Source organism: Streptopelia decaocto (assembly GCF_964273445.1).
Source record: "Streptopelia decaocto genome assembly, chromosome: 7".
NCBI classification, from domain to species: domain Eukaryota; kingdom Metazoa; phylum Chordata; class Aves; order Columbiformes; family Columbidae; genus Streptopelia; species Streptopelia decaocto.
The window spans coordinates 43,920,307-43,938,378 of record NC_138661.1 but is presented as its reverse complement, the minus strand read 5'-3'; the positions used below and the strand labels follow the sequence as shown (position 1 = coordinate 43,938,378).

At 42.4% G+C, this 18,072-nt stretch overlaps 1 protein-coding gene across 2 annotated transcripts in view; it reads left to right on the top strand.

Moving 5' to 3' along the window:
• The window catches only part of TSPAN18 (tetraspanin 18), a 119,981-nt gene that overhangs the window by 55,926 nt on the left and 45,983 nt on the right, over nt 1-18,072 (top strand). For both annotated transcript variants that reach the window (XM_082059089.1, XM_082059090.1), the window contains exon 2: nt 4,732-4,859. The gene's annotated coding sequence lies outside the window, so the exon portion shown is untranslated. The remainder of the gene's footprint in view (nt 1-4,731; nt 4,860-18,072) is intronic.

Below are 18,072 nucleotides of genomic sequence, written 5' to 3'. Positions count from 1 at the left end.
CCTTGAGTGTCTATTTTCTTTCCACCCTTGTATGTTCCTATAATTCTGGTAACATCCTGCCCAAAGGTGTCAATATGTCTGCTCAGGTGAATCTGAGGAACGAAATAGGAGAAGTAGACAGGAGGCTCATAAAAGTGTAGTACAAACCACCCACATTGTCAGAGTTGATAGAGCGACAGCTTGAGTGTGAAAACCCAAGTGCTGTGCCACAGCATCCCAGGGATCAGCCAGCCCTTTGTTAAAAGGAAGGGGAGAGAGCTGCAAAGCAAACCTAAATCAACAGTTCAAGCTGACAGAAGGCATTATTTGAGTCAAACAAGAAAGAATAACTTGAAAAACAGTTAGAGTAACCGTTGTTGTTTTATGCACGTCAGGTATTTCAAGCCCAAGAGAAACTAAGGAAATAGTGGTGCTTGTTAAAAGATGAGGTAAGAAGATTTAAAATAGCTATTGATAATGCAAATGCTTCTGTTAGGCAAACTGTTTTGGAATAGATAATTTAATCCTATTGCTCAGGAAGTGCCATTGGTTTCTTTTTCCAATAGGTTTAGGGCACAGAGTGCATTTGTATTAACGAGAGGCAGAGATGGTGGGAAAATACTCCATTATCCTTAGCCTTTGGTAAGCCTGGGTAATTAGTGAAGCCTTTGCAAGAAGTACCTTTCGTTTCAATGTAATTGCAAAATAATTGTTTCATCTGGTAGGGATATAATCTATGTTGATTGATAACACAGGTAATATATGAAACATCTGCTTCAGAAGTATGTGAACTGGTGTGATACTGAGTTGGTCAGCTGAAGGCCCCATGATTAGGCACATTAAAAACCTATATGCAATGGCATGAACCAGCATTTGCTGTTCATTTAAAGGAAGGAAATTGGCCTCTTTGGGGCAGTTTTTGGGTGCCAGCTGAGGATTCCTTGTGCTCATTTGCAGAATCCCTAAGCCTCTTACCCCTGAAAATGAGAAGCACATCAGTAGGCTGTGGACTTTGCTTTTAACAATAAACTTTACAAGCTGTAAAAGAAACAGCTTCCAGGGAAAGACAAGAGAACAAGAAAGGAAGAAACAGTCTTCTCCATACTGAAGGAGCAGGCTTGAGACTGAAGATGTTCCCTTCCCAGTTCTGTCACTGGCTTCCTGTCTGATTTTACCACCAGTGTCTCTTTGGATTTCTACTTCACATCTGTAACAAAGGAAATATTAATACTTCCTTTTTTCCTGCTTTTTGCCTGTTTAGGCAGCACACTCTTTTGGGAGGGGCTTTCTAATGCTGTGCACAGTCGATGTGGTTCTGTGGGGTCTCATGCGACTCCAGGGATACAGATAATAACAAAGAAGCAGGAAGATGTCCAAAGGTGTGGTTTTGGAAAGGTGGCCAGTATTTTACTTTGTTTGTTTTTTTTTTTTTTTTTAAATGTGGAGGACAGACTCCTTTACCTTAGTACTTAGGGAATTAGTGCATTTCTGACATGTAGCTTTTAGTAGCTTGGCACAGTTCGGTGTCAGGCTCCGTGGATTCTTCATGGTTGTGATCCCTTATTGCAGTGGTTACACAAACACTTCACTGCTTGCTTTCTTGTCATTGAACACAACTCAAGTAGTCTTTCCGTTGCAGGGGATAGGAAATAATGTGAATTATTTTGTTAGAACTGAATAATACTTGTGAGCGATGATGGTTAAGCAGACAGGGGTAAATCAATATGGTAAGGAAAGGGGATTTGGTCAGTGTCTGATCATGTCATTTGATGTGCGCTTAGACGTCCTAGCTGTTCGTGCTCCCCACAGCACGCTCAATAAATCTCTCCCTTCCTCTCTCTCTCTCACACACACATACACATATCTAAACACAGGTTTCAGAGGTAAGTCAGATCAAACTGAGGCATTGGACATTGTGACCTACAGTCTCTCTGGGCACGATTTCTGTGGGAAAAAGTTATTCTGCTAGATAGGTATGTGGCTTTCATTTTCAAGCATTGCGGTGATGCTGTTTTCAGCAGAGGAAACTGTGGTTTGCTCAAGGTCTGGTCTGTAACTGGAGCTGCATCTGCTGCTCCTGGGAATGCCAAGCTTCGCATCTGATCTGGAATGCCAATGAGCCCATATAAAGCTGTTAATGTCTGTGTGAGGTTTTTTAGTCCTCATTACCAACCTGATAGAAGGATAATTCCTCAGCTGCTGTTCCAACCTGTGGGATTTTACCCACTTAATTAGTTTTCTTTCTTGTTAAAGAAGATCTTGTTTTATGCACAAGAAGCTGTGCTTGACTTGCATCTGAGGGACTCTTCTCATGTCTATATCAAAGGCAGGGAGGCCCCAGAAGTTGGAGGGTGAGCCCCTGGGGCAGTGTGCCTGTGGAGGCTGAACTTGGAAGGTCTGCCTGTGTGCTGAGGGCAGGCTCCTGAGGGGAGCCACCTCTATGCAGTGGAGGGGACCCCGCTTCCCCTCCTGCTCCCTGCTTTTGCCAGCACTCAGCAATAAAGTGGAAGCTTGTGACATTACCAAAGGATAACAAACTGCATCTTGAGAGTTAAAAATGCCATCCTATGCCACCTTCCCCAACCTTTCAGCGTGTTAGCAAGCTGTCTATGTAAATAAATACACATATCAAACAATAAGCAGATGCCTTTTTAACATGCATTGTTTCAGGCTGAGATATTTCTTTCTGGTGCAGCTCCTCTCAACATCTGTCAAGCTAATGCCAACTCCATAGCTCCCTTTCAGTTGTATTTAATGCAAGAAGATTTGTGTTGTGTTAAGCATAAAATATAATGAAGAATTGGCTTGTTTTACATCTGTTTTGGTGTTACTTGTGATGTACAAAATGTTAAATGGGAACGGTTTATGTTCCTCCAGATCTCTGTGTCAACATGTAGTGCAAACTCTTGTTTCTTATGCTTGATTAAGTGACTTTATACAAGCATGTGTGTGATTGTACAGGCATACAGGGATGAAAAAAAAGTTGTTTGCAAAACATATCACCATCGGGGCCCTGAGGTGAATGAACATTGAAGTTGGGAGGAAAACTGTGATCAAGGTTGGATTTAAAAAAAAAAAAAAAAAGCTTAATTCCAGCAGAGTCTGTTGTACCCCTTAAATCAAGCCAAGCTTAGGAGCCACAGAGTCTGAAGCCCCAAGGGTGTATCTCAGTGCAGTGTTGTGGAAGGGACACCTGAGAGCTTCAAGGCTGGGTCAGATCTTGTCTAATCCAGGGTTTCGTCTCTGGTAGCAGCCAGCAGTGATTAGAGAGAATGTAAGACCAGGGCAACTAACCAGGAGAAATTCCATGCTAAGCTTTTGTTTGTTTTTGTTTTCATATTAAAAATTTATTAAGCCCAGATGACCCGTAGGCTACTGGCTCTGCTCCTCAGAAAATGCACCTACAGGGCTAAAGGAGTGTTGGATGCCTTGGTGCTGCTGTCCCTCTGCATCAACCACAGGGAAGGTCCCTGGGTTTTATTGTCCTTATTCAGGTTTGCACATGCTGCTGCTTTTGTTCTAGTCAGATACAAAAGAATCGCATTAACTAAAACAAAAAATCAGACTGTTCATGCAGGCAACAGGTCTTGAAGACAGCTGTCTCTCAGGCTTTTCTGAGGTCTATTCAGAGAAAGGAGAATATTCCCGCTGCTTTGAGACACTCTTGGTTGGATTAGATATAAACAAAGCTGGGAGGGAGGGCAGAGACATGATACTCCACTGGAGAGGAGGATTTAGATGACCTGAGATATCTTCTGTTTCTTAATGTTCTTTGAATAGAGATGATTGAAATCTCTCATCTGAACAAGTATGCACAGAAGACAAAATACGATATTAGTGACCCTGGATATACACAGGGTGTTTCAAAAAGATGGACCCAATTTGAAATCACTGTATTTTTGAAATTGGGTCCATCTTTTTGAAACACAGTATATTAGCACTCTCTGCTTCTGACCACAGTGGTACATCAGCTTGATTAGTAATAGGGAATGAATGAGTTTTGCCTACATGGACATCACTATTCTTTTATAATAGAAAGGGAAAATTGCTACTAAAAATGACACTGACTCAAATTTTTGACTCTCAGTACACCTACTGGTGACACTTTCCGTGTTGTGGTTTCAGAGCGCTTTAAAAACCTGAATAAATGAATATAACGTTTTTTTTCTTCCTCCCTCACTGTCTCCAAAGGCTGGGAGTTACTCTCTGGCACTACATGTCTGAAAGGACCAGGTCTTTGTTGAGTGGTGTAGGTTTCTATTAGGCAGCAGATACTTCGTCCTGTGCAGGAGTATATGGGGGCATGCATTTTTTAAATGCAAGCACTTGCACCTCTCAAATACTTGTCCTTCCCCTTTAAAAAAAAAAACGGGATGCGCTCAGTATATGTGTGTTTGAAACGCAAAGTTGTACAGAGCAGGGAGGAGGCTTGTAAACACTCACAGGAGGATGAAACTCAGTAGAAAGCATGCAAGTCTATTAGAGATGGGCAAGAAGATCTGCCTGAGTAGCTGTTTGGTGGGCCCTTCTGCTGCTCACTAGCCCCCGTTGCTCCTCTTGTGCACGCAGGATGAGTGTCCTTGCCAGGGTTTTCAGGGTCTCTGCCAGATGCTTCCCCTTACCTCCTTCAGGTGTGCAACAGAGTTCTTTACTGAAGTAGGAAGAAGTGAGTAAAGCAAGGTCATGGTCTTCTCCTCAGGCCCAGTATGCAAAGTATGTATCTTATGTATTTGCCATTGCTGTTTCTGACAGGTTGACCAGCCTGGATCACGGCGCTAGGGGCCTGAAGCAGGATCCTGACCGATGCATGTTTAGTACGACCTGACTTCTCGAGGAGAAGTATTTCTCTGAAGGCCTGTCCCATCAAAGCAGCAACGCAGGTAAGACAGAGCTCCTAATGCTCCTCAGGCTCTGCTGCTGCTGGGCACTGGGGATGCTGCAGTGGCCTGAGCAGAGAACTTTTTTCTATTCGTTTGACTCTAGAGGGGCTTTGTCACCTCTGCCTGCCCTATCTGTAGAGGTGAAACCTTACATTAATTTTACAGCATGGGGAATGATTTTCAGCAAAAATGTACTTTCGGAGGATCAAGACTGCTCGTATAGTTGAGATAAATATAGGCTGAAAGTATGGGAGGTGTATGCTGAAAAAGAAAAATATTACAGGTGGGGTATTAACAAAACAATACTTAAACCTCCTGTTCCAAAATAGTTTAATATTGAAAGTTACATTAATTTAAACAGAAAGCTTTTTAAGAAAAGGAAAAAAGAAGTGTATGTGGAGGGGAAGGGGTTAAACAAGAAACTAATTAAATCATTTTGTTTTCAACTGGGCAAGATGTTTCAGGTCATCCCAAAGGGGGGGGGGGCGGTGAAGGGGAAAACCTCTGAAGTTCTAATCACAATGAGTTATGGAAACCAGATCTAGGAAAGGCCCTTTAGTCCAAACCCTTAATCTCCTACTAGTATGTGACATTGTTCCCAGCAGCATCTACCAGTTCTGTTTTAAATGATGGGATTTTCCCTTGTCCCCTTGGGATACTATTGCACAGTCTAATAGAATTAATCTGCTTACTTTTCTTTCAACCCCTGACCACTGCAGATGCAATTAGTAGTAGGCAATGGGAGGATTCTGTTTCCTATGCTGTATTATGAAGGCTTAGGGCTGTATTGTGTTAAACCAGACATCAGTTGCAAGCATGTATGCATGAGTGTGGCTTATCTGTCAGTACTCATTACAGCCCCATAAACGTCTCTGAACTACTATGGGAGTTCTCAGACTTGCAGGAGCTTTTCTACAACAGTAATTCAGGATCTGATAAGGCACAGACTAATGTGTTTGAATGCCTGTGAGAAAGATAGTATGATGGGAAGCTAAAGTGAAATGCGAAGTCATATGCTGCTCCTGCTAGAGACTCTCTGAGGCAATTATTTATTTCTGGAGCATTCTCTGGCCTAATTTTTGACTTCTCTGTCAGACAAGTTGATAGGAACTATGTGAAATAGCTTTCTGCTCTGTGTGGTACTGCTGGAGTTTCTATTGCACCTTTCCATCTGTGAATTTCAGGCCTGTCTAAGATGAATATTGTGGGGTTCTGCTGATGTTTACTAAAAGGGTACAATCAAATTGCCAGATGAATATAAAATCAAATAAATCACAGCTGGAAAATCATAGCTGATGTTACTTAGCCTCTCTCCACTTAACACAAAGTAGAGCTTCCTTCTGTGGCATTTCACTCATTTTGCTCTTTAAATTTGGAAATGTTTTAGTAGTGTTACTCAGTTTCTAAAGTACATGAATGGAGTTTTGACCTGTTTACATATGGAGACCACAGCAATAGCAGATCTGTACAAACCCTCGGTGTAGACACTTGAATTCATCCACTTCCAAAGTGAATTAAAAAACACAACCTTATACAGAAAGTGACTGCAATGTAATTGCTGATGGATGTTTGAATGAGTGTGAAGCAGGGCCAGGGGTCCTGAAAACCTGAGCATGTGCCAGCGTTCCGTGTGGACTGCATCCATTGGCACTAAAGGAGAGTTACGATCCTGTTCCTCTGTCCTTCCAATAAATCCCTGGTTCTAATGTGCCATAGCTTTTCTGTAGTATTTCGTCAAATAGAAAGCCTAAATATAAACTTAGCCAGTAGTCCAGACTTTCATTATCAAGATAAGTCAGTTAAGCTTATGAAAATTTGACTAGATGCCTTGTGTTTGTAAGATCAGAATTTTTAAACACTGAAGACTGAGTTGCAAAGCTTTCATGTGTTCAATGAGTCCAGTGCTAATTTGCCCATTGTTCTTAACCAGTCGAAAATCCTTTCCAGCTTGGTGCTTGGCTGCTACATGTGGTTTTGTAGCATACTTTAAAGGATGAGGAGGTGGTGACTGAAGTGAGGTGTACTGATCTGTAGTTCTTTAGGTCATCTGCAGCTGATATTCCCTGTCCCTCCTTTGCCAGTCAAGCTTTTTTCCAGTGAAAGTGTCAGTAAACCCAAGGCCAATAGGTAACATTTCTCCTCTACTCTCCCTCTCCCTTTTATTTTTTTCCTCTGAAAGTTTATCTTGCTGCTGGCTTTTTAAAAGCACTGCATTAGCTGGGGGCGTGGGGGGCTGTGAAGTAAAAGGCAAGCTTTAAATGCAGATGCTGGTGATAGTCCTTTCAAAAGCTGCATTTCTCAAGCTGGGAGCTATTGACCCCTTTCAATGCAGTCACAAAGAACTCCAAGAGGAAATGGAGGGTGAGGGCCAGCGGGGAATATATATATATAATTTTTTTTCCCCCCAAGTCATCCTCTTACTCCACGTCCTGTCAGGCTGGCTATTGTTTGAGACTCCACATGGGATACCAGTTGCCATATAAGGAAAACGGCATCATGCTACATTCTTTCTAAAAATTGATTTTTTACAGTTGTCTTTCTTTTTTTTTTTTTTTTTTTTCTGTAAGTTGTTCTGCTTTTGTGGAAGATCTGGGCAAAAAGAAAGCAGTAGGCTACAGATACGCATGTGTACAGTCTTAGCCTGTGCAAAAGATTTTGCTTTGGTTCTGTTATCACGGTTTAGGGGATTAGGCAAAGCAGCAATAGCAAATGAGGTTCAGTTACTATGACAGAAGCAGCGATGTGGCTGTGCATTTTCCTGCATCCTAAACTCAGTAATAATCCTCCTCACCTTTTGAATTTTCTTGCAGAAGAGATGCTCAGGCAGTGATACAGAGGCATGGAATGCCCTTCCGTGTCCCTCTTCATTCACAATCTATGTTTATTCAGTCTGTATTTCCAGTCCTAATGCAAGCACACCTGGACTCTTACAAGGGGACCCTGACTTTTGCTCCCAGGGTGTTCCCTACCAGGTTGTCCCTTTTTCAGTGCTTGATATTTTAAGGACTGAAAATCTCTTTCCACCAGAACTTTATGATTCGTGATTGAGAACTGGGACAAAACCAGTGCTGCTAAATTGGGGCTTCCGTTCTTCCCCATTGCCTGAAAACACGGTTTATGGAATGGCACTAGTCCTCATTGCACTGTGTTGTGTGAGGACATGAGGTTGCAGAGACCTCAGCCTCCCGCTCCCAGTTTGTGCTTTGTTTGTTCCTGCTGATGTGCTGCATGAGTGATGAGCACCAGTTTGGGCCACTGGCTTCCTCTGCTCAGTGACCAAGTCCTCTGCTGGGGACGACCATAGTGAAACATTTGAACCCTCAGGAAGCAAGGCTGCATGCAGTGATATTTGAGATACTGAGGTGCTTCCGCAGGCAACAGGTGTGGGCCAGAACATGTGCTGGCTGAGGAAAAGGACTGAAAAACACCCCTGAGGTTTGGGGTTTGTTTCCTGGCGCAGCCGTCACTTACTGATTAACAGAAACTGCCTGCTCTTTGGAAGTAAGTCTGAACTCCAAACAAATCCACTTAGTGACTTGTGCAAAGGAACAGCTGAGCAGCATGAGCATAAATAAGGCTGAATCCCCTGACTCCAGCAAGCAGAGGTGCAGTCTAGAGCAGGGAAAAGCACAGGTCTGGGAGCCAGGAACACAGCCAGCTCTTAGGGGGGAACATGAGCTCATGCCTGTGTGCAGGACAGGTGGGTGCTCTTCCTCTTGCATCAGTAACTGGGATATATTCTTCAGCAGTGCTCCCTGTGGTTGCCATCTCCTGACTCCCTGTGATGCCCTGTTAATTCTCCCTATAAAAATCTGTTTAGCAACAGATAATGTTGCAGACTTCTTAAAAAAAAAAAAAAAAAAAAGACAAAAAAACCCACTCCCTCTTAGAAATAGCAGCAACATATTTTGGGGTTCGTTTACCACAAACATGTCATAAAACTCAATCTGTGTTATCTTGAGGTGTGATTACTGAAGTGGAAAAAAGGAAAATACTTTCCATAAACTTTTTTTTTTCAGAAAATTAATGGTTTGATATTATTGTTATTATTATCTGTGTATGTATTGGCAGTATACACTTTTTTCTTTTTAAAATGTTGAACAATTGGACAGCTTTTAAAGAAACTACAATTTTGTGAAAATGGACTAAGGACTTTTAACAGCTTCAGTGTTTATTATAAAAGCCTGGAAATGGAGGCCACATTGACCAAAGGAAACAAATATTATATTGAGAAAGTTCTAATTCTCTCAAATTTTTCTTTAAACTGTGAGAAAATTGTTTGGAGAAGCTGTACTACTCGCATATCTCTGCAAAATGAGTCTCCAAGAGAATCTTCCCATGAGATAAATTGTGCTTATACTAGAGATACAGTTATGCTGTCCTCCTGGGCTTTACTAAGATGCTTAAGTTTGCACCAGTATGGCAGGTGGATGTCCTCACACAGCTTTTTCTTCAACAAAGATAATGTGCCTTCTACATGCTGTCAACTGTAGTACCAAGAGGAGATATCACTCACAGCGAGTGGTGTGGAACGATGTGATGCCACTTGTGCTGGTTCTCAAATTACCAATGAGGCGACTAATGACTTTTGACACATAGGTGGCTGTCGTTGGACATCTGAGTTAACCTTGTGCAGACAAACAGGAGGCTCCTCATCTGACAGCTATTGTTTCAAGCCCTCTGCAAACTCCTAGGCCTCATGTTTTGGTTACAGTCTGGTCACATTTATAACTGTCCTAATAACTGTCACAGCCAACGATGACATGTTTGTTGTGTGCGCATTTATAAGTGAAAGATGAGTGAAAAGGGTGAGCGCCAGGTCGGTGATGCATCCCAAGGGCAGGCAGACCACATGCTGCCAGTGGCGTTTCAGTCTCACTCCAGCCATGGCCAGGGGCTGCCTGCCAGATCCTAGAGCCCAGGAGCCCCACGTGAGATCTCTTCTGGGACAGCAGCAGGAGGTTTCAGCTCTTAATCTCTGCTGCTGGAGGTGCTGCAAGACTGTAAGTGGCTGCTGGTGATGTGGTCCATGTTTGCTGCTTCTGTCTCTGGTGGGTCTAGAGGTGACACAAATAGCCAGAGGGTTCAGACATGGCTACAGCTGACCCTGACAGAGGTGGATGGATCTTCTGAGAGGTGTTGCCTCAGAAACTTGGAGTAGGTGCTTCTGATGTAACCCATGGTGCATGTGGGGACTGACTTTGGCTGCATGTGTTTTCCTATGGAGTCAGGAACTTGTATGACATGCAAATGATAATGAAGGAGGAAATAAATTGTCATTAGAAATGCATCTCTATCAGTTCCTGACACTTAATTCTAATACTATATTGGTAATTCAAAGCTTTTTTTGCTTAACTATATCATGGGCAAAGTGCTTTGTCAAGGGAAAATGGGGTCTACCCAATGTGACAGGGCAGGAATGCAAAGCCGCCTTTCATTGCCGTGCTCATTCCTGGGTGGAACGGCTGAGATACAGTGTCATTCAGAACAGCAGCAAAGGCTTTGCATCACTTATTTGAGACCTACAGAAGTACATTTGCTTTTGATTTGCAAATTTTGAAAAATACTGAGTGAAGCTGGGGACTTAGTTTAAGAGCTGCTAGAATTATTTTCTCACTGTAGAGATTTCTCCAGAAGCAGATATGTAAGAGGGGTATATGTACTTGTATTTGAAGCTTTTTTCGTTGGGCTTATGAGTAAGATCTGGGATCAGTGAAAAGTGATAACTGTTAAAATCAGTAATAAGGATAGTATTACCCTATAAGTAGTGAAGTGGGCTTGGGGAGTTTTGCATTCAATTACTAGCTTGACGCCCAGCCCGCATTCTGACAGGGGAAGCAGCGTGATTCCTGTATGCCTTTCTTCCCCAACTGTATGAGGATGGTGATGCAGCTGTGAAGTTTTCTCTTGTAGAAAAAGATGATAGAAGTATTTTATTTTGTGTAGAAACTGGCTTTGTGAAACTTTGCATTTCTTTTCAGAGAAACTTGAAGATGAAAAAAGTTTTCATTCTGGAGGGTGTATCTTCATTTTTTTTTTCTTGTTGTTCCTCCTTTCTGTGACAAAGCAGAAATGAGAAAGGAGATAATCGAGAAATTCCCTTTCCTCACATGAAAAACTTGCCATCAAATAATGTCTATGCATCTTACATTAAAAAAATAAAACCAAAAACACAGTTGATTTTTAAACTTGCAGAATATGAAAAAGGTTATTGTGACTCTTGAATGCCCTGACCCATTTCAAACTGAAATTTCTTGCTTACATTGCTGTGTCTATTTAGTGCAAAATCTGAAGAGCTCTTTTGTGAGAGGAGCCTACACGTAGGTCAGCCGCTGGACAGGCTTGTGCGCAGTAAAGATAACGATAATCTAATGGGTGATTTGTCCTTTGTAAAATGACTCATTCTCCAGTTAGCTTCTAATGGATGTGAGCTGCATCCTTGGCAGACATTACATTTGTTGACAGTACTGGCAGATAACAAACTAGGGGGTGAGCAGCCTTGGACATGTTTGTACTGGACATTCAGGGCCATTGTCCTTGGTAGCGTGTGCAGGGAGCTGTAAGGTAGATATGACATCCAGGCATTTTGTGGCTGAATGGCAACGGGGATATAACGGCCATGCTCTGCCTGTATTTTAGCTTTAATGCCCAGCATATGGGGATCTTGAGCTGGACAAGGGACTGTCTACAGCTGTTACTTTTCTGAAAAAGTAAAGCACAGCATGTGCGTGAGTGGACCAACACCCCCAGCAAAAGAAGTTCCAAAGAAGCACGCTTAAGCAGTGCAAGCTTCCTTTTTTAATCACTTGTGGAAGGCTTCTTTTCAGATCCCCCAATGCTCACCAGGTGCTAATTTTCAAACGGGCTGTAGTACTGGCTTGAAATACTAAAGCACGTGGGAGCATTAACAGGCTCGGTCCCTCCCGCTGCACAGCGCGAGCCGGCCCCTCAGCCCAGGCGGGCAGGACCAAGCTTTTCCTGGGAACTGGCTGTTCTGTAATTGCCATCTCTAGCTGTTTCTGGCACCTTTCCCTGGTGACTGTTGATGACAGGATATTAGAGTTCATGGCTGCCTGAACCCCTGGTTTCCCCATGTTCTGCAGCAGGGCTGGTTATCAGGCTTGGGCACTCCTGCCCTCTGTCTGGGTACCCTTGCTGATGCTAGAGAAACAGGTGGACACACCCAGTGCTATACAGATGACATGCATTGTCAGAGTTTGTCACTGACCTCTCAGACTGCCCTGCACTATTTATAACCTTTGTGGCTGCAAAGTACATCCAAGAGTACATTTCAAGGAGGCTAAAAATAATATCTCCAATTTTAAGCTATTTCTCCCACAAGTATTCAGTCAACAAAAAGAAAAGGACTGCATGTCCTTTTTTTTTTTTTTTTTTTCCCATGCCAAAGTGTTCAGCTTTCAGAATGGAGCTGCAGGTTTATCACAAGTTATTGGCCTGTTAGTTGAGTTGGCTTAGTGTATGGATCACGTTACTGGAAAGTGGAGTCACTTGCCAGAACTGCCTTTGCTTTTCCATTTCCCTTTCCATGTCCCAATTCTGTATGTTATCTGGTAGCAGCACTGAAGGCCAAACTATCACTGAACTGATTGGAAACAGGAGCTGGTGTTCTGCTACTCCACCTCCGTCTGCCAAAAGCCAGTGTACAAAATAATGACTGTATGTTCGGACTATGTACATGAATACGTTTTATGGTAATTTAAATTGCTTGAAGATCAGTATAGCAAAACTCTGATTTTCCTAGTGACTTAGAATGACCATATGTTGGTTAAAGCTGAGTATGTTCAACAAGTCTTCATCCCAGGAAAAGGGGATAAGCGATGGTGGCTTTTATGAAGGAGTAATGAAATGCCTTTTTTTTAAAAAAAAACAAAACAAACAAAAAAAAAAAAACAACAAACAAAAAACCCCCAACTTATTTGGAAACTACTTACTTGGAAAGCTTTAAACTAGGTAGATGTAAGTGTAAACCCAAATCCAGATGTTTAGGGTTAGCAATAAAAATCCCTAGGGGTACTCAATAGTCCTGAGTATTAGATGTACAAGCTAAAAGTGCTGCCTTAACTGCTTGGGATATTCTTCTTTTGTTATGTGTTTTTTCTATTGGTCAAGAATAATGGTAACTGATCGAAAGTGTAGTGATCTGATGGTTCTTCTGAACAGAAAATCAGCTGTGGATCACATCTCTGTGCTAGATCATTTTCGTGAAAGACAGAAATTACGCAAACCTTTTTTCCAAAATCTTCACAGAGACCATAAAGCTTCATAAAATCAAGTTGAAATTAAGCAAATAGTTTCAGTCAACAGAAGGGTTACATATGTATTTGTAAACATCAAAATATTAATTTCCATATTTTTTAAAGCAACATATTTTTGGTTTAGAGATGCCAAAGCTGATCCTTTCAACATTTTAAAATAAAATTCACATTTTGCTATTAAAATTTCATCCAAATGTTTTATTAAAAAAGGTTTCAGTTTTTTTGGTGTAGTGTTTTTGGGGGGTGTTCTGTTCTGTATTGGTTTTTAAGTTAAGAAATGTAAAAAAAAAAAAGTTTCATCTTAGATTGAACAAAACTATGTGGAGTCGATGTGAAGAAATACCTTTGCATGATTTTGTTTCAGAATACCAATCTTCCAGTTCAAACTGAAGCAATTCTTCCCCTTTGCTTTTTTTTTTTTCACCCAAGCAAAAAAAATCTGTTTATTATCTTGCTTCATTCTTTCTGATGATACTGATGTAATTTTTGTTGGGTTTTGCTAATAATGTGCTTGTGCTCTGCTGCTGAAAGAGTTTGGGGTTTGTCTGGCAGGAGAATGACCATTAGGGTGTTATTCTTGCTTCTGCTGATGAGTCGCTTTTTTTGCTCATAGTTGCAGGTAGTCTGTTTGCTGTAGCTTTTCTTGTTCGTATTTTCCTATCCATGTTTGAGTTACTGAATACTCTCAGCTGCAAGTCAAGGAATAAAGCATGCGGACTCATAGTTATCATTAAATGTTTTCTTTGCTAATTCTCTTTTATTGTGTCCCAGTGACTCTGCAGCTGAGGATTAAAATGACTGCCCTCAGCACCAGCTGGTAGTCTCTGTTTCAGGCCTCCAAAGGATATTGTTTATATTTTGCTTCTCTTGCCTGTATCCCTCATATGCCTTCCCCAATGAGCAGCTCTCTCCTCCCCATCCCAAGTGATGCTATTACTGAGGAATGTTGGACAGATACCATTATACACATACTGGAGGTGCCCTGGATTTGGGGTTTGAGCTTGATTCAAAGGGAAGGAGATGTGGGAAGGGAATGTTGTTTTTAGTAGGGATCCAGGCTGTAGTGCTTTGCAAAACTGTTTTAAATATGCTCATCAGGCAGGGAGGTCTGTGGGTGCAGGGAAGGGCTCTGTGAGCTTTTCAGATGTTTCCATGTGTTGCTCAGGGCTGCTGTCCCAGGCACGTACTTCGTTAGTGCTTCTGGGAGAGGCATTCTGGGAATAATCAATCAGCATTGCTCTGGGTTTCTTCTCCATCGAAGCTCCTCTGTCTTGTCTTTCACTGCTGCTCATTTTCTTTTTAGTTTCTGAACCAGGGACTGATTTGCACAAACTAGCACCAGGCAGAAAAGTTGGGTTTTGCAATGGGCTAAGCTACCTGGCATGTTTTCTCCGAAGCACTTAACTGGGTGTTTAAAGTTGCAGGTCCTGAAGAAGCCATTGGTGGTAAGGCTTTGCTCAAGTGTGGTCTGAATGTCTCAGTGGTCTCCTAGTTGTCCGCTTGTACCTTTGCTGTCGCCTCTAATCTGGAGCCCTCCTTATCTCAGGAAGGACCTCGGTGGCTCCGTTTGGCAGAGCTGCCATGTCTCTGATCTGCCCCTTTCCCCACCTTTCTTCTGTCTTTCCTCTTTTCTCTGCCTTCAGATTCTTTGATGTAACTAATCTCTGCCACCATCAACTTTTGCTGAGGTGATGTTGGAAATGGCTTTTTGTAAAAAGGGCATGTTGGGGAGGGAAAGGCTGTGAAGAAGATTTGTGTCATTATATACGTAAGAATTGGCGGGGGGGAAGCTCCTTTGATGTGAAAGATAAAGAACCTTGCCTTGCCTCCCCTCTGAGTCAATAAGTGGGTGAACTGGGATTAAAATCCAGAAGCACCTGGTGCCTTCATCTCAGGTAACACTTCTGATTTAAGCAAATTGTTGTGAAATTGGTGTAGTTGTCTGGGGTGGACACACCTTGTATTGCAAAGCATCTGGCGTTCTGGCACTAGCGCTGTCCTTCACAGAAGTGGTGGGAATTGCATACTATGAATTAATCACCTTGAGAACATGTGTTACGTGCACTTTGGCCAGGAGCTTCTGATGTTCCATGTTACTGCTCAGAAAGGAGCAAAGAGGAACTGTACTTATTTTTCTCCAGAGTTCAAGCGGAGGTGACACTGTATTCCAGGGACGTAGTCCTTTACGTCTCCTAATGAGTAACTTTATACTGTACTGTCTCCTACAATAACAGCTGTCACTACTAGAAGGAAAAGAAGGCATTTGCCAAGGCAGTGAGGCTGTATAAATTGTTCAGAGAGGAGGGAAGGCACAGGCAGGAAGCTGAGATTACAATAAGAACCATGAGAATTCACAAGTTCCAAAGAGTGCTTCTGATTTTAGCATTTCGTGCACTCCTGACAGTGTTTGTATAACATTTCTAGTCATGGTGGATGAAAGCAAAGATCCTGACTGGATAGTATGTCAGCACTAGGATGAGATGAGGCAGGTTAGACTATCTGTTGTGTTTGCTGTACAGTGTTGTATCCTGAATTACATTTATGGCTGAGATCTTAAAATGCTGAGACGGCATCAAGGAGGGCAGGAAGGGACCATTGTGACCTCTTTTTCTTACTAGACACAAGTTTTCTTTGAATTAAGCCTGGTTTGAATCAGAGCATCTTAATGCAGTAATTCATCATATGTTTCTTTCTTCTATTCATCATCATTCTTCCCTGTATATCTTCAATTATGTAACGTCCATATGGTAGCTCCAACAATTGTTTGGGAGGCAGCTGAATGCTACAGAAGCTCTGAGTACAATTGTACACTCACAGTTCTCTTTCAAATCACTTCATCCTCTGCAATTTGTGTTTTGGATGCCAGTGGCCCGTAGATCATCTGTCAATTGAAGATGCTCAGGGACCAGGTTTCTGTGGTTTTTAGCTTTCTTAGTTTATGGTGTTCTTTGGTCTTTTCTCACTGAGCCTCCATGAAAGTAAGACCATCCCAATCTCTGTCAACATCAGCTGTACAGAGGATGAGAGTGGAACAAATAAACCTGCCCCAAAGCACCGTGAATGACATCTGGATGTCACTGAAATTAGCGACACTAACAAACACACAGTGAGGTTACATACCCACTCCCATCCCGGGCACTAGGTGTTTATCCCCTCACCCATGAAGAACTTTTTCTTCTTGTGAATGTAAGGATAGATGGATCATTTGTTCTCAGCTGACCTGTTCTCCCACAGATCGTCTTTGAAGCCTGGTGATGTGTGTGCATGTCCATTACTCACGACATTGGTAGGTTTTCCTGGCCAAAAGACAGCTCCAGGAACTGAGACTCCTACCTATAGGTGGCTAGTAAATTTGGAAATTTCCTGCAGCAGGAGGAGGCGGACATAGGTGAGAGTATACACAGCACTGAGAAATAAAAGTCATAGTAAGTTTCGTGGACTGTTCCTGGCACCTTCCCAGGTGGTGGAAAAGCAGGTAGCCCCAGGCAGATCTGGGAATGGGCTTTTGTTGTCAGAAGATAGTTACACATCTTACTTTGTTCTCTGCCTATATTCTTTAAAATTGGAAAAGCTACTTCTCTCCTTCTGTCTGTGGAGCCTGGGGGTGGGGGACCTGCCCCAGCTGCTCCTCCTGTGCATGGCAGAGGTTTGCAGAGCCTCAGAGATGCCCGTTGCCTGGATACAGGGCAGCCCAGCTTCTGAGTCCCCCAGACAGCCCTGCCTGGGGGAGGGCCTGCAGCGGGAGGGGTGGGGGAATTGAGTCCTGTGCTCCTGTGCACTCAGAGGCAAGAGCATTAAGTCCACCTGATGCAGCTTGTAAGCTCAGGGTTTCCTTTTACTTTGCTGTCATTATTATTATTTATCATTATTATTGATAGGAGAAAAGTGCAACCCAGCTGCTCAGTGCAGACATCTGAGTGTTCCCACAGGGTGAAGGGCTTCATAACACTTAAAAAAACAGCCATTGTGCTGTCTCTTGAATAAGCATTTTATTTCACATGCTTGTTCTGAGCCTCCTGCTGTTGCTCACACTACAACTGCTGACAAGTAGCCCTCCTGGCAACACAGCATCAGAGCCCCTGAGCTGCCTCTGCTCTGGCTGAGAGCCTGGGAGCACAATGTGAAGAAGACAGTGACTGTTGAATATTTAAAATAAAGTATTTCCTCTTAAACATGAAAATGCTCTTTGCATTTCATACACATCACTGCTTGGTGACAGTAGTTGGCCAAGTCGTGCATAATTCCTGTGTGCAGATAGGACGATGCAAACTGCACTGCAAGAACTTTCTCCTCTCTTTTTGGCTGAGCACATGAAAGCTCATCAGTAGCAGGATGCCCTTTTGCATAGCACATGTGTAAATATCTATGAACTTTACCAAATAGGTTCAGTCAAAAATAATTTTTAAGCTCAGTTACTTTAAATTTGGGCTGGTTCATGTTGTAATGCAATGTTTTTTGCTATATACGTCTGTAGAGTACTGTGCTGTTTCAAACACCACTTAGAAACCCTGTCAGTGAGCTTTAGTAAAGTAACTGTAATTAAACTTTAAATTGAGATAGCACGCAAGATCTCTAATAACGAACCAGGGTCCTCTTGTTTGAAGCACTGTAAATTTGCATGACAGAAATACTGTCTGATCTAAGAACATGTACATTCAACTTTACGATAGGAAAACGAATGCGTATGAGGCAGCAGTGGGGAAATGAACACGAGCAAAGCCATGCTGAAGTCAATGGCCTTACTAGAGACTGGGCTTGGTCTTATATATGTTCCACACTGAGCTTCTAAAAACACATTATCATAATCTCTGTGACATGGAGCTCAACAATGGACAAAGTTCGTACTGCATGAAGATTGGATCATCTTGCTGAAAGAGGAAAACACCTAACTTTGAGTTAATCTTAGATACAAAACTGTTGGAAGACCGAAAACCTGA